We start from the raw sequence: 17,867 nt of genomic DNA on the forward strand, positions 1-17,867 counted from the left end.
TATTTATCTGTTTGTATTAATGTGTCAGCTCTGCCTCTCAGAGGAAATTTTATGAATGACATCAGCAGGTGTGACGTAATGCTGTGATGCAACATCAGCAGTAGTTTTCCTGACAACCAAAAAGTGAAAACGAGCCTGACGTGAGCTGTTAGTCCACCGCCTTCAAAATAAAAGCACAATATTTCTGGCATACAACTGCATAGTTTACAATCTGTGTTGTGTCTTCATTGCATTTAAAATCACACACAAAGGGGCAGAATCACTTCCGGTCAGTTACACACAGATTTGTTGTTTTGTTGGTGAAGAGAAGAAGCATGAGCTTTTATTTTGTAGGGCTGTGAGAACAGCCAGTTTGGAAAGTGAAAGAGAAGGTACTTCCCACTTCTTCTGTCTCATAACTCATCTTTAAAACAGATAACAATATTAATAATAACATTAATAACAATAAAAAATGTAATCAAATAATAATAATAATGTGTGAGTGTGTGTCTGTATGTGTGTGTGTGTGTGTGTGTCTCTGTGTGAGTGTGAGTGAGTGTGTGTGTGTGTGTGTGAAAGGGAGAGTGAAAACCCATTCTAAAATTCCCATCTGTTTTCTCTTTGCTGTTTAAATAGTGAAGGAATCAGAATGTTGGAGAACAAAGTCTCTAAGTCTTCAGCCTTACTAACCATCCTCATCATCACCTTCTTCTTCATGATGCAGAATCTGAGCGGCGTGCTGATCTTCCTCCTCGCCACCCTCAGCCCGGTCCTGTGCTGTGATTGGCTCAGACACTACGGTCACCTTAGCAACAAATCAATGACTCTGCTGCGCCTCATGGTGAGTAACGACACATTTTGATGCTTTTTCCAACTTTTTTCCAACTTTTTTGACTTTTAAAACCCTGAGCTGGATGTTAGAGTAAAGATGTTCAGTTCAACAACTCCACTGAGGAGACAAAATGCTTATTACTCCCATCAACTGGAGAAATTACAGTGATTACAGGATTGTGTGTGTGTGTGTGTGTGTGTGTGTGTGTGTGTGTGTGTGTGTGTGTGTGTGTGTGTGTGTGTGTGTGCGTGCCTGCATGTGTTTGTGTGTGTGTGTGTGTGGGTGTGATAAATATCCTGTTTAATTAGAGGTTTAGTTTGAACCCTGAGCTGGATGTTTGAAGAATCTCTGTCTTAAAGCTAGAGTGAAGATGTTGGTATTGGAACAAATATTAATATAAAGATAAGAGTAGAGACTGTAATATTTGATGGAACAAATATTAATATAAAGATTAGAGACTGTAATATCTGATGAACATATATTAATATAAAGATAAGAGTTTGAACTGTAATATCTGATGGATCATATATTAATATTAAACAGTAACACGTTGTCTTTCTGTTTCAGGGTGCTGAGCTCTATGAACATGATAGCTCACTTTCCTTTCCTTACAAGTTCTACAGACGCATACAAAACAACACGGTAACTACCTGTCTGTGTGTTTGTCTGTTGTGTCTGTCTGTGTGTCTGTCCTTCTCTAACTCTGTGCCTGGGAGAAACCCTTGCTAAAGGTGTCCTGGTGTGATTGGGGTCAGTTTATGCTCCTTTCTGTCTCTGTCTGTGTGCATAGAGTGTAACCAGCCAGCAGGGGGAAACAGACAGCCATGTTTATTACAATTACTGCAGTAACAGCCAATCAGAGATCAGTCTGGACTCACAGCCACAGTTTGTGTGTTTGTGTGTGACATTGAACTGCATGAATTTCAATAAAAACCTGGAAAAATTGGGGTGTTCTAAAACTTTTGACCAGTAATGTGTATATATATACACAGTACTGGTCATATATATATATATATATATATATATATATATATATATATATATATATATATATATATATAGTACTCCTCAAGGTACAACAGGACAGACAGGGACAGAATATACACATTATTGTTAAACAGGCTTTTATTGTGAAGGGGATTTTTTTATTTAATTTTATTGTTTGTGTGTGTGTGTGTGTGTGTGTGTATCTCTCTGCCTGCCTGTCTGCCTGTCTGTCTGTCTGTCTCTCTGCCTGTCTGTCTGTCCATCTCTCTGCCTGTCTCTCTGACCTTTCTGTCTGCCTGTCTGTCTGTCCGTCTCTCTGCCTGTCTGGCTCTTTGTCTGACCTGTCTGTCTCTCTGACCTGTCTCTCTGTCTGTCTCCAGGTGGAGTCCCAGCTGGTTTTCATCAGAGACAGTCTGGAGCTGATTGAAGGTCTCTATCTCCATAACGACCTCTCCTCCGTTGCCTGGGATACAGACAGGACGGACCGTTTCCTGATGACGCTGGAGAGACAGAGAGAAGGGATCAGCAGCTGTGTGAGTAGAGACACCTTCTTCTAACTACACTGATACTATCAGAGACTTTCAGACTCTCCAACCTAATGTCAGAAAGTAATGGGAGCTTTCAACAGAGAGGAGAGCAGGGTTTACTACGGGTCTGCAGCTTTCAACAGAACAAGAGGAGAGCAGACAGCACTGTGACAACAACTACTGAGGAAATACTACTGCACTGTGACAACAACTACTGACTGGAACTGACTGGAAGTAGTAGCACTGTGACAACAACTACTGACTGGAGGTAGTAGTACTGTGACAACTACAAGTACTGTGACAACAAGTACTGACTGGAGGTAGTAGCACTGTGACAACAACTACTGACTGGAAGTAGTAGCACTGTGACAACAACTACTGACTGGAAGTAGTAGTACTGTGACAACAAGTACTGACTGGAAGTAGTAGCACTGTGACAACAACTACTGACTGGAGGTAGTAGTACTGTGACAACAACTATTGACTGGAGGTAGTAGCACTGTGACAACAAGTACTGACTGGAAGTAGTAGCACTGTGACAACAACTACTGACTGGAGGTAGTAGTACTGTGACAACAAGTACTGACTGGAAGTAGTAGCACTGTGACAACAAGTACTGACTGGAGGTAGTAGCACTGTGACAACAAGTACTGACTGGAGGTAGTAGCACTGTGACAACAAGTACTGACTGGAGATAGCACTGTAGACAACACTGTGACAACAACTACTGACTGGAGGTAGTAGTAGCACTGTGAGAACAAGTACTGCAGTACTGACTGGAGGTAGTAGCACTGTGACAACAAGTACTGACTGGAGGTAGTAGCACTGTGACAACAAGTACTGACTGGAGATAGTAGCACTGTCACAACAACTACTGACTGGAGGCACTGTGACAACAAGTACTGACTGGAGGTAGTAGCACTGTGACAACAAGTACTGACTGGAGATAGTAGCACTGTGACAACAACTACTGACTGGAGGTAGTAGTAGCACTGTGAGAACAAGTACTGCAGTACTGACTGGAGGTAGTAGCACTGTGACAACAACTACTGACTGGGGGTAGTAGTAGCACTGTGAGAACAAGTACTGCAGTACTGACTGGAGGTAGTAGCATGTGTCTCTTGGTAGTTAGTCTTATTTGAAGCTGATGAACTTCTCCGTTCTGAGTTTGTAGCTTCATGTTGAATCACTTATTGGACTTCTCTTTGGATCACAGAGTCAGCTCCATGAAATGTTAAACTGTAATGTGTTTTCAGGGAGGCAGCAGTGCATCCTGGGAGATGATCCGGAAGGTGACTGACCAGCACCTGCACCAGCTGAACCTGCTGGTGAACTTCATGGTGAGACCGTAGAAGCATTGACACCACGGTCTCCCCCCCAACATGGACGCTGATTCTCTTTCTATTTATTTATTATTTTATTTATTTATTTATCATGTTTCTATTTATGAACCCAAATATGTATTTTTGTATGTACAGAATTGTGATTTGACTTGAAAACATTTTGATAACTGACAAACATACTGTATTTCTTATTCTATTTATTTGTTTATTTTATACATTTTTAATTACATTTTTAATTGTTCATTCATTTTTTTATTCTGTTTTCTAAGTCAAAAATGGTATTATTGTTGTTATATTACTGATCTGTGAAATCTATTTCATATATTTATGATCCCCTGCCCTGAATGTTCAATGAATGCTTTTCTTTTTATGTTTTCACATAAATAAAGTTAATTTAAGCTCTGCTGGCAGGGCCTTTAAATATGATCTAATCTCTTTATAAACTCAGTTATTTATTTAGTTTGGTTTTACTTGAAATCAGGAAACATAAAAAAAAAATGCAGACGTTTACTCAACATGAAGCTGAAAACGTGTGTTGACTTTACTGCTGAAACTGAAATAAACAAGATGACCATAACTGGGAAGAAAATGACTTGGACTTCATTTTTTACTCTGAACTCATATCACAGCTTTGTTCACATTAACCCTCCTAAATCTGCTGGCAGTTTGAAAGTCACCAGACTCTAACTCCAGTCTACACAGCAGCAGTTCATGTACAGTCAGGTCCATAAATACTGGGACATCGACAAAATTCTAATCTATTTGGCTCTATACACCACCGCAATGGATTTGAAATGAAACAAATAAATGTGCTTTAACTGCAGACTTTCAGCTATAATTTGAGGGTATTTACATCCAAATCAGGTGAACGGTGTAGGAATTACAACAGTTTGTATATGTGCTTTCCACTTTTTAAGGGTTTTTAAAAGTAATGGGACAGTTGGCTGCTCAGCTGTTCCATGGCCAGGTGTGTGTTATTCCCTCATTATCCCATTTACAAGGAGCAGATAAAAGGTCCAGAGTTTATTTCAAGTGTGCTATTTGCATTTGGAATCTGTTGCTATCAACTCTCAATATGAGATCCAAAGAGCTGTCCCTATCAGCGAAGCAAGCCATCATTAGGCTGAAAAAAACAAAACAAACCCATCAGAGAGATAGCAAAAACATTACGTGTGGCTAAATCAACTGTTTGGAACATTCTTAAAGGTATTGTGGAGGATTCTCCCGAATTTTAGAAAAGAACCGCCCTCTGTACATTTTGAAAAAATGCACATGCGCGACACTCTGCCTGCTCCCGAGAGGGAACGCCTATTAAACGTGTGCACAAAATAGCCAAACTTTACCTGTGGAGTAGAAACTTCACGACTGAGGCATCAGTGGGAAGCCCAACCTGTGCTTTTAGCGCACGCCAGCGTGTGAACTATATTCTCCCAAAAGCTTCAATGCTTCAATGAATGGCTGAAACCGTAGCTCCAGCTCACCACACACACACACACCTGAAAGCTAGGGACGTGCACGTACAACGGCTTACGTAAACATATCACCAGAATGATTGACAACAAGGAGGACCAATAGTCTTGATGATCCACCCGGAAAAAGAAAATCCTCCACTATACCTTTAAAAAGAAAGAACGCACCGGTGAGCTCACCAACACCAAAAGACACCAGAAGACCACGGAAAACAACCAAAGAATTCTTGCCCTGGTGAAGAAAACACCCTTCACAACAGTTGGCCAGATCAAGAACACTCTCCAGGAGGTAGGTGTATGTGTGTCAAAGTCAACAATCAAGAGAAGACTTCACCAGAGTGAATACAGAGGGTTCACCACAAGATGTAAACCATTGGTGAGCCTCAAAAACAGAAAGGCCAGATTAGAGTTTGCCAAACAACATCTAAAAAAGCCTTCACAGTTCTGGAACAACATCCTATGGACAGATGAGACCAAGATCAACTTGTACCTGAGTGATGGGAAGAGAAGAGGATGAAGAAGGAAAGGAACTGCTCATGATCCAAAGCATACCACCTCATCAGTGAAGCATGGTGGTGGTAGTGTCATGGCGTGGGCATGTATGGCTGCCAATGGAACTGGTTCTCTTGTATTTATTGATGATGTGACTGCTGACAAAAGCAGCAGGATGAATTTTGAATTGTGTTTCGGGCAATATTATCTGCTCCTATTCAGCCAAATGCTTCAGAACTCATTGGACGGTGCTTCACAGTGCCGATGGACAATGACCCGAAGCATACTGCGAAAGCAACCAAAGAGTTTTTTAAGGGAAAGAAGTGGAATGTTATGCAATGGCCAAGTCAATCACCTGACCTGAATCCAATTGAGCATGCATTTCACTTGCTGAAGATAAAACTGAAGGGAAAATGCCCCAAGAACAAGCAGGAAATGAAGACAGTTGCAGTAGAGGCCTGGCAGAGCATCACCAGGGATGAAACCCAGCGTCTGGTTTGTTTCATTTCAAATCCATTGTGGTGGTGTATAGAGCCAAAAAAATTAGAATTGTGTCGATGTCCCAATATTTATGGACCTGACTGTATTTGAACGAAACCTGTGTGTCTTTATGTGGTCGTGTCTGATTGTAGGTGTCAGTGTGTGGGAATGTTGTCTTTATGCATCTGCTATTCCCACACAAAGTTACCACATTGTTATATTTCAAGCACTTTCACCTGTTTTGATTAAGTTCTAAGAAATAACCACCAATAATGATCAAAAATATTGTTTCTATTTTTTACCTTTTTAATAATTGAATTTCCTTGTTTTGGCACAAAAAACAAAAATGATCATATGATCATAAATGTGATCTCACTGTTACATTACATTATTAAGTTTGTGTAACAAAAATATGAACACCACACAAGGGTTAAGACTTCCAAACAGGATTTAGTTTGGATGTTCTACCTCTGTTAGGAGCACCTTGATCTCACAATCACTGAATCAGGTTTTTTCCCCATTTTTCCGTTTTGTGATTGGTGATCAAGGGCTCCTTTCAAGGCTGGAATATTCATTGATTGATTAACATGGACCTTATTAGGACCAATATGGGACGACCTTGGGAGGAGCGTGAGGCTCGTGCAGGACCGCATAAGGTAACGCATGTCCGTATTTATAAGGAGAAGAGTGCGTACCGGTGTATGCCGCAAGGTGTTATAAATCAGAATATTGTTTTTGCGCACAAAATCTTTCAGAATAGAATCCACGCACCGTTTTATGAGGCCCCAGGAGTTCATTGGGAGGAGGCAGTTTTTCAACTTCCCCCAGCATTGTGGTCATCGGGCCTCATTCACCAACCGTTCTTACGAAGAAATGTGTTCTTAAACCCTTCTTACGAACTTTTTACGAAGATTCTGGCATTCACTGTTTTCTTAACTTGGATTTGTTCTTAGCTAAGAACAGAATCTACGAACACTGAAAAGCACTCTTACGCACATTTGAGTGATGACAATTTGCTCCAAATGATTGGTTACTGCATTTTATTTCATTGTACAGTCGCTTACAATGATAGTATTGTACTGTAATGTATTTCTGATCATTTGTTGAAAAAGAAATCATATTATGCAAAAAAAACACTAACTGCAATTTACATCAGCAATTAAACTGATTAAATCCTGCGTTATTTGGTGATTCATCACTATTTATAGGGCCAAAATGCAATGGTAGAATGTAACAAAGTACAAATTCTTCGTAACTGTACTTAAGTACATTTTTCATGTATCTATACTTTACTTAAGTAGACTCAATAGTGCATAGCCTACTTTTGACTTTTACTTTGTTACATTTTGCAGCAATTATCTATACTTTCTACTCCACTACATTTCTACAATGTTCCGTTACATTTTCTGATCAGTTTCCCCCGCCAAAACGTCTTCCTGACCGTCACACGTTTGTCTCACCAGTAAAGTTTTGTTGCCGTAGATACTGTATATATGGGTTGCCGTAGATACTGTATATATGGGTTGCCGTAGATACTGTATATATGGGTTGCCGTAGATACTGTATATATGGGTTGCCGTAGATACTGTATATATGGGGCACCGCTGATCCAAGCCGGCTCCGGTGCTGCAAAGCCCGGGCGCAGCGCCGGTGACCCTCGGTAATACAGCCTCCGGTAAAAGTGAAAATGAAAACGTTTGTTTTTATTATTCCCGTTTTTAAATCAAAGTTGCTATATCTATTTCTCTCCACAGCGTCATTTACTCCTCCGCCAGGCTGCGTAAGACGCGTTCATATCTTATTTATTTGGCTGGACCTCTTCACATCTCCCCATGTCCGATGCTTCACACACTTTATTTGCTTACTTGCACGGTTAAAGAAAATAAAATACATCCATGAATAAAACCAACCACATTCCGATTCTAACAACATATTTCCGTTTTATGCTGGTTAGGATAGGAACTTTTTTTAAAAGCCAGGCCTTGTTTGTAGTAGTGGACATCTTCTACTTTTACTAAAGTAAATATATCTCTGGTTATTTGTACTTTTATTTAAGTACTGAGATTCAGTACTTCCTCCACCGCGGCTCCGACAATCTCTGACAACCTGTCTCCCAGGAGGTGAACAGGAAGTGTCATGTCCTTATATGGGAATTTGCGGGGCGTTTTCTTATGCTAATTAGGAACAACTGGCATGCGCTTTCAGTTAGGAAGACGTGGGATTCATCAATCCTAAGAACACAGGTGCAACAATTCTGCTGTTTAAGAACACGTCATGAATCAGACGTAGACTTTTCTTAGGAACCTTCTTAAGAACATGTTTAAGAGAAAACTTAGGAAGATATTGGTGAATGAGGCCCAATGATGTCAACTTCCAAGGCTTTCTTCTCAACAGCAATCTTTCTTCTCAGTTGATGCCTTCGCTTATTCCCACCTACAATGAAAAACACAAAATGAGTGTGCACTCACACGATGACTACACAAAAGCACCATACAAAATAAGGCTTCACAATATGCATGTAAGTGTTATGATTATTGTGACAGATGCTGTGTGATCATTTTTGCATCACAAGTTTCATATCATTTTTTTTTTATAAATGGCTTTGCTATTTTTACTATGTATAAATCAGTAGTGAATTATACATAGTATAATCTCACCAGACTGACGATACAGCTGAAATGTTCACTGTTTGATGCCCAAATATAGCCCCTCGATTGTCCTCTGCAGGTCCTTTTGGATTGTTGCTCCTTTGGATGACAACAAACAAATTAATTAATGCCCATCTCAGTTTACAATCAGCCTCTTTTCAGATCCCCTGTACAAGAGCAGAACCAAATGATTCTTTAAAATATGCCATCAAATAAGTTTTACCTTTTTACCTACCTACTAATTCTTAAGTACTGAGGTTCACTGCTGAACATCAGACACCCACTGCTGGACTGTGTCTTGCTGTAGACATAACTCAGCGGTGAGTTTCTTCAGGGCCTTTGTTGCCTCTGTAATCCTTTGTACAGTCTGTCTGAAAGAAATATCTGTGTTATCAAATGCTGACACACCATTTGAAAACAAAAATGTTATGATACATATTTGCCTAGTTAGTACCTTGATGTATCTTTTGGCCAGTGTCCGGTCAAGGTTTTCTACCTTTCGCTTGTTCCAGCCACTTGCCTGGATAGTTAGCATGTCTGTAAGTAACAGTATGTAAGTGTTTCGAAGGTTGGCTTCAGACCATGGTCATGACGAAAAAAGGACTCTGTCAAGAAATGTGTGCTGAAACTTTGGGGATTGTATGCACAAGTCCTAACAATGAATCAGTTATTTAAAAGGTGATCCAAACAAGATCACTTAAATGATGAATCCACTCACTCGCCCGAAGAGTTTTGTTCGACTGAATGAAATGTAGGCCTAGCCATATGCACTTCTAGATGTGAAGTCTGACTGACTGACGTGCTGACGTGTACGGTAAGCGTATTGTCACTTCCGGTGTTGTCACTTCCAATTCAATTCAATTCAATTCAATTCAATTTTATTTATAGTATCAAATCATAACAAGAGTTATCTCGAGACACTTTACAGATAAAGTAGGTCTAGACCACACTCTATAATTTACAAAGCCCCAACAATTCCAACAATTACAGTATTTCCCTCAAGAGCAAGCAGTGCGACAGTGGCGAGGAAAAACTCCCTCTTGGGAAGAAACCTGGGACAGACCCAGGCTCTTGGTAGGTGGTGTCTGACGGGCCGGTTGGGGATATGATGAACAGTGGCTTCCGGTGTTCCCGTGTTTCAAACGCTAGTTTGCTGCTCCAGCAAAAACTTACTCAACTCTGCTTTATTGTTTAAATTAGCGGCTATTTGCCTGGATTGCATTTTAATTACAATTACTCTACTCAAGCACTTATACTTCGCTTCCCTTACAGCGACTGACTCGCTGATCTTACAGTTGTTAAAATGCTGTTAGCTACTTTGAGCTTAGCCATTAGCAATGCTAATTCCTCTCCCTCTCCTGCTCTCTCTTGCTCTGTGTGTCAAATGTTTAGCTACTCCTCGGCTAAACGGCTCCGCACCATGGAATCAGAATCGTATGCTTCCGTAGCTAGCCAGCGCCATGTAGTTAATGCGGGCCACCATACTGTAGCTTCTGTAGCTTCTGCAGCTTCTGCTAGCTGTCCCCCGTCAGACCCCGAGCAGCCGGGCGAGTGGGTGACTGTCCGAGGGAAGCGTAGCGTTAGAGGGAAGCGTAGCGTCAGAGGGAAGCGTAGCGTCAGAGGGAAGCGTAGCGTCAGGGAGGAAGCGTGGCGTCAGGAAGCGTGGCGTTAGAGCGTGGGAAGCGTGGCGTTAGATCTGGCGACCAGGAAGCGTGGCACATGATGGACGATCTAGACCTAAACGGTCGCTCTAAACCGGGCGTCTTCCCTCTCTAACAGTTTCTCCCTACTCAGTGATACACCCGCTGAGAAGCCAATTCTGGTTATTGGCAGCTCTATACTGCGATATGTGAAGCCGGCGGCTACAGTCATATGTGTCCCCGGGGCAAGAGTGGGCGATATAGAAACCCATCTAAAGCTGCTGGCTAAAAGAACCGTAAATACAGTAAGATCATACTTCACGTGGGGGGGGGGTAATGGTCGTAAATCGGAGATCACTAAAATTAATGTTGAGTCACTTTGTGTATACGCAAAGACAATGTCGGACTCAGTAGTTTTCTCTGGACCCCTGCCAAACCTGACCATTGATGAAATGTAGAGCCGTACGTCATCCTTCCACCGCTGGTTGTCGGGGGGGTGCCCAGCTAATGATGTGGGCTATGTGAATAACTGGGGGGCGTTCTGGGGAAAGCCTGGTCTGATGGAGAGAGACGGCATTCATCCCACCTGGGACGGAGCCGCTCTCATATCAAAAAATCTGACCGAGTTTATCAGACATAAACCATGACAACCCAAGTTTGATATTAGTAATCAGGGGTGCAGTACTACGTGCCCCCCTGTGCTTCCGTTGGAGCAGTCACCCACTCATAGTCTAATAAGCACGGTGTCTGTTCCCCGACTCAGATCGGTTAAATCAAAGGTAAACAAAAGATGCGCTATACTTAACAACCTAATTAGAATTAAAACGACTGCAACGATAGAACAAAATAGGAACATTAGATGTGGACTATTAAATATTAGATCTCTGTCTTCTAAAGCATTATTGGTAAACGATTTGATATCAGATAATAACATTGATTTATTTTGTCTTACTGAAACCTGGCTGGGCCATGAAGACTATGTTAGTCTAAATGAAGCCACTCCTCCCAGTCATATTAATACTCAAATTCCTAGAGGCTCAGGCCGAGGAGGGGGAGTTGCAGCCATCTTTGATTCAAGCCTGTTAATTAATCCTAAACCTAAACTAAATTATAACTCGTTTGAGAGTCTTGTTCTTAATCTTCAACATCCAAAATGGAAAACATTACAGCCAATTATATTCGTTGTTATTTACAGGGCTCCAGGTCCGTATTCTGAATTTTTATCTGAATTCTCAGAGTTTTTATCATGTTTAGTCCTTAAATCAGACCAAGTACTTATTGTAGGTGATTTTAATATCCATGTGGACGTTGACAATGATAGCCTTACTACTGCTTTCAACTCATTACTGGATTCAATCGGTTTCAGTCAGAGTGTGCACAAGGCGACGCACTGTTTTAACCACACCCTCGACCTTGTGCTGGTATATGGTATTGAAATTGAGGATTTAATAATATTTCCGCAGAATTCGGTATTATCAGATCATTCTTTAATTATTTTCGAATTCTTACTACCTGACTATACTAAATTAGATAAAAGCTTCAACACTAGATGCCTATCTGACAGTGCTATAGCTAAATTTAAGGAAGATATTCCAACAGCATTTGACTCTATGTCATGCCTTAACATAACAGAGGACCTCTATGTTAACCTCAGTCCCTCTCAAATTGATACATTTGTAGACGGTGCTACGACTTGCCTACGGACGACTTTAGACTCTGTTGCTCCCCTCAAAAAGAAGATGATGAAGCAAAGGAAACTAGCACCTTGGTATAACTCCCAAATTAAAACAAATCTCGCAAAACCTCGAAAGTAAATGGCATTCCACCAAAGTGGAAGAATCTCGTTTGGATTGGCAAGACAGTCTCAAAACCTATAGGAAGGCCCTAAGAAAGGCCAGATCAGACTATTACTCATCACTAATAGAAGAAAACAAGAACAACCCAAGGTTTCTTTTCAGCACTGTAGCCAGGCTGACAGATCTACTGAGCCATCTATTCCTCTAGCTCTGAGTAGTGATGACTTCATGAGCTTCTTTAACGATAAAATTATAACAATTAGAGATAAAATTCATCACCTTTTGCCCTCAACTTCTAACGGTTCACCTTTAAACGCAGGACCGCTAGAAAGAACGACTATTCCCAACATATACTTAGACTGCTTCTATCCTATAGATCTTCAACAATTAATGTTAAAGATATCCTCAGCTAAGCCATCTACCTGTCTCTTAGACATCGTTCCCAACGAGATTAATCAAAGAAGCGTTACCCTTGGTTAACACTTCATTACTAGATATGATCAATATGTCTCTATTAACAGGTTATGTACCGCAGTCATTTAAAATAGCTGTGATAAAAACCCACCCTCGATCCTGAGGTCTTAGCAAACTATAGACCTATATCTAACCTTCATTTCTCTCCAAGATCCTTGAGAAGGTAGTCGCTAACCAATTATGTGATTTTCTACATAGCAATAGTTTATTTGATGACTTTCAATCAGGATTTAGAAAGCACCATAGCACAGAGATGGCACTGGTGAAAATTACTAACGACCTTCTAACTGCTGCAGACAAAGGACTTGTCTCCATTCTTGTTTTACTAGATCTTAGTGCTGCATTCAACACTATTGACCATTTAGTTGGCATTAAAGGATTTGCTCTAAGCTGGTTTAAATCCTATTTCTCTGATCGATCTCAATTTGTTAATGTTAATGATGAATCCTCCAAGTACGCTAAAGTTAACTATGGTGTCCCACAAGGCTCAGTGCTTGGACCAATTCTATTCTCCTTATATATGCTTCCTCTTGGTAATATTATTATGAAACACTCAATTAACTTTCATTGTTATGCGGATGACACCCAATTATACTTGTCAGTCAAACCAGACGAAACCAGTCAGCTAGCTAAACTTCAAGCGTGCATTAAAGATATAAAATTCTGGATGACCTATAATTTTCTGATGTTAAACTGTAACAAAACTGAAGTTATTGTGCTGGGCCCGAAACACCTCCGAACCTCGTTATCTAAAGATATAGCTACTCTGGATGGTATTGCCCTGGCCTCCAGCATTACTGTCAGAAATCTAGGAGTTATTTTTGATCAGGATATATCCTTTAACGCCCATCTAAAACAAACCTCAAGAACAGCCTTTTTTCATCTTCGTAACATTGCCAAAATTAGGAATATCCTGTCTCAAAACGATGCTGAAAAACTAGTCCATGCATTCATTACTTCCAGGCTGGACTATTGTAATTCCCTACTGTCAGGTTGCTCAAATAAATCCCTTAAGACTCTCCAGCTGATCCAGAATGCTGCAGCGCGTGTTCTCACAAGAACTAAGAAAAGAGATCATATTTCTCCTGTAATAGCTTCTCTGCATTGGCTTCCTGTAAAATACAGGATTGATTTTAAAATCCTTCTCAAGCACCATCATATTTAGAAGAGCTCCTAGTACATTATTGTCCCACTAGAGCACTGCGCTCCCAGAATGCAGAGTTACTGGTGGTACCTAGACTCTCTAAAAGTAGAATGGGAGCCAGAGCCTTCAGTTATCAGGCTCCTCTCCTATGGAACCAGCTCCCAGTTTGGGTTTGAATGGCAGAAACTGTCACCTCATTCAAGAATGAACTTAAAACTCCTATTTGATAAAGCTTATAGTTAGGGAGTGAGGAGTTGCAGTGTCCACCTAACTGGCCCACCTGCTTCTCTTCATAATTGTTAGATTAATAATATATAACAAAAGTAGAGGGAGGCAGGCCAGCAAAGCCCGATCCGGCAGGGGAGAGTTCAAAGCCCAAACAGGCTACCTCTCCTTATGTCCTGTATGTCTTAGTTACGTTATAGTTCTAGATTGCCGGGGGACTTCCTTCCTTTGACACACTGAGCTGCTCTCTCCTCTTCCTTTCTATTACCATTTGTGTGCATCCCGTCCCAGAAATGCTTGTTACTAATCCTAGCTTCTGGGGAGTTTACTCCCCGGAGTCCTTATGTTTTTTCCTCCAGCGTATTTCCTTGGAGAACGTTGGCACCAAGATCCTGGTTCCAGCTGTCGCCGTGGTCCTGCTGCACTCCCTGCTGAGCTCAGCGGTGCCCTGCAATGTCATGCTGCTTCCTGCTGAACCCTGCTGCTTCCTGCTATGTCCATCCATGTTCTGCTTGTTCCATTAATAATTTGACTATTATCACTATTACTGTTCATCATATCCCCAACCGGCCCGTCAGACACCGCCTACCAAGAGTCTGGGTCTGTCCCAGGTTTCTTCCCAAGAGGGAGTTTTTCCTCGCCACTGTCGCACTGCTTGCTCTTGAGGGAATTACTGTAATTGCTGGAATTGTTGGGGCTTTGTAAATTATAGAGTGTGGTCTAGACCTACTCTATCTGTAAAGTGTCTCGAGATAACTCTTGTTATGATTTGATACTATAAATAAAATTGAATTGAATTGAATTGACTCTCAAGCATGCTGACAAAAGCTTGTCTTGACATCCTGGGGCAGTGATTTTTAGATCCTAATACGTGGTGAACAAGTCCACCATGTACAAGGTCTGTTGTTTCTATCAAACAAAACTTCATCCAGCATTGTTTGTTGGAGTAAACCAGGGTTTGTGTAAAATGTAAAACAGCCTATATAACCTTAAAGAGATTTAAAAACTACCTTTTTCATGATAGGAGAATTTCCCTCCCTCATGCTGCTGAACAAAAGTGGATGGTGGCAGGTGTCTGAAGAACCCCTCCACCATAGATGCTCTGTTATGAAGCACCAGGGCCTCATGTGTGGAAAGGTCAAGCTGTGCAGTAGAGTGATCGCGGTAAACAGTCCCTACACATCAGTACTGCAGCCTTGTGTCCACAATGATGGCAAACCCCCTCCTTGGGCTTCTCAGATGACAACATATTGTTCACCATGAAGGTACTCATCACTGTCCATTTCTCCAGAGAGGAAGTTTGCCTGTTCCTCCAGTGTGAAGGGAGAGGTTGTTCAGCACCACTTCCCAAGAGGCCTCAGACATCTTGAATGAGGGAGTCTGAAAATGAAAAGGGAACAAGGCCAGAGCTCGGCTCCCCTTAATAAGACATGGGCTCCCTTGAAAACGTGATTTGTGAAATTTTGGGGCGTCTCTAAAAATATTTACAATGTGTCACTTTGACGTGCAATTTCAGTGGATTATTATGTGTAAAATTGCAAAAATATCATTCATTCATGCATGACGGCAATTTAAACCTATTTCACTTCAATAAAGATAACTATACATGCTATATACTATACTATACATGCTATTCTTGTCATGTGCATCAAGGCGTGGCGGCGCTGTGGTGCAAACATGTTAACTCAAAGATTCGTAGGAAAACTATAAACGTTGGAGGCCACTAATTGGTGCGCAAAGTCCTTAAAATCCATTCTGCAGTAAGCATCATATAGCCATGGCAAAAAGAAAACAAGGCAGTTTAATTAGTTTTGGTTTTACTAAGAAATTGTGTAGTGGTCACATTAATAGCACGACCGATTCACCTGCTGCAAGTCCTGTTAGCACACCTCCCACCGGGGTGACAACGCAAGAAGAAGCTGATGAAATAATCCTAGTAGTCCTCTCTGGGTGAAGATAGTGGTGGTAACAGCTCGTCAGAGGCCGGTCACCATCCTAACCCATCTTGCTCCTCTCTCCCGTTAAATTGGACCAGCCAGCAGTGGAGAGACTGGAAGAGCCCATATACATGGCTGTTTGGTAAGGATGAAAGCTTGGGGTGTGTCGCTTCAATGAACAGAGAAATTCTGGTATTCTTCAGTATCCTGAGTAACTTTAACCATTGTTCATGTGAAATCTCAAAGACAGCCTGATACTTAGTTGATAGACTATTTGTGGCTGGCTGTTTGACCTATCTATTCCTGTTGATAAAGTATAATAGGGTCCATCCTGTATAGTGCATACACTTGTAGCTGTTATGTATCTTTGTAAGTCATTGTAAGTCGCAAGCGCACAACCCTCCCCCACTCCGTCAAAAAATAAATAATAATAAGGGCCCCCCCGAAGGCCAGGGTATAGTTCAAACTCTGAAGAAGGCAATGGTAAATCTGGGCAATTACAACATAACAAATGAGGAAACAAGTATTAAGGGAAAAAGAACCAACATTTTCGATGGTCACAGTGTCTTCAGTTGTGTTGGTAGACGGAGCACAGGAGGGTGTTACACTTGCTAAAGAAACTGCAAAAATATGAATATCCATTTAGAACTTGCTCAATGAATAATGAATGCAACTACTGATGAAGAAACAAACAAAGAACCAACCAGTGGCTGAATCTTGCTCGTTTCTCCCCAGCTCTACATCGTTTTGGCAGAGGTTGTCCTCATCAAGCCAAACACACAGCTTTTTCGATTTTTTTTACCCTCCTTTTCTGTGTCCATGCTGATAAACCTGAATAAACAATTGAGCCACAGAATAAACTACCACCCACCTAGGTTATCGCCACCTAAAAACATCTCATCATAAAACCAATGTTATAATATTACATTGGAAAGATTCAGTCTAATGGTTGGGTCTAATGGTTTTCTATTGGTCCTGTATTGTACTGACAGATCTAGAAAACACTTTCTACATAAAAAAAAAAGAAAAGAAAGTGAAACGTTTTGACAGAATATTGAATGAAACTCTCCCTGGCTCTAACATGTGAACTCAGCTCTGTGATGGTTGGAGTCCGGCTGGCTGTGAGTTTCGTTTTTTTCTTTTTCCCTCTTATATTTTGCGGTCAGTTTGTGTTGGCTCTGTCTCTCTGTCTCTCTCTGTGTTCCCCCCTTCCCTCCTGCCTGTGCCAACCAGCTGATTGCCCACACCGCTCGCCTCCTCATTACCACTCCTCCCGCCATACACACCTGCCGGGCGGTCATCAATTACAATCAAGCCCAGTATATCAACCCCGGATTGACTCACCATCTTTGCTTGATTGTTGCTCCTGTCTCCTCGGTGACACATGACACATGACACATGACACATGACACAAGACACAAGACACAAGACACAAGCTCCTGCGAATTATGTTTTCCTGTCTGCACCCTTTGTAATACGTTTTCTGTTTTCTCCTTCCAGTCGCTACCTTCTCGGTCACTCTGCCTCCGGTCAGCTGGCTTCTCCATCCAGTCCCTCCCCCGCGGTTCCCTGCTCCAGCCTGCCTCAGCCCCGCTTCAGTGCTTCACCTATGGATTTGTCAGCCTTGGTTTCCCCGTGCCCTCGGAGCTCCCTCTCTGGTCCCCGTTCCCTCCGCGCCTACGCTTTCTTCCCTGGCATCCACCTTCCCACTTCCCCATTCAATTCCCCACTTTTCCTAATAAAGTAACTGTTGCTGAGCTCTGCATTTGGGTCAGTGTTGTCCTAATCGTAACAAGCTCAGCACTAGAGCTTGCATTTGAATAAGGACATTGAACCAGGTACTGTATAGATGCACTTTGTTTGGAGTGTTTTCAGTTTAACACCTTAATATTTC

The 17,867-nt window shown here is 41.5% G+C and overlaps 1 pseudogene; it reads left to right on the plus strand.

Annotated features, from left to right (window-relative positions):
- The first annotated feature begins 583 nt into the window (after positions 1-583).
- LOC114570268 (interferon a3-like) lies at positions 584-17,720 on the plus strand (annotated as a pseudogene).
- Positions 17,721-17,867: the final 147 nt, after the last annotated feature.

The sequence above is a fragment of the Perca flavescens genome, chromosome 15, assembly GCF_004354835.1.
Source record: "Perca flavescens isolate YP-PL-M2 chromosome 15, PFLA_1.0, whole genome shotgun sequence".
NCBI classification, from domain to species: domain Eukaryota; kingdom Metazoa; phylum Chordata; class Actinopteri; order Perciformes; family Percidae; genus Perca; species Perca flavescens.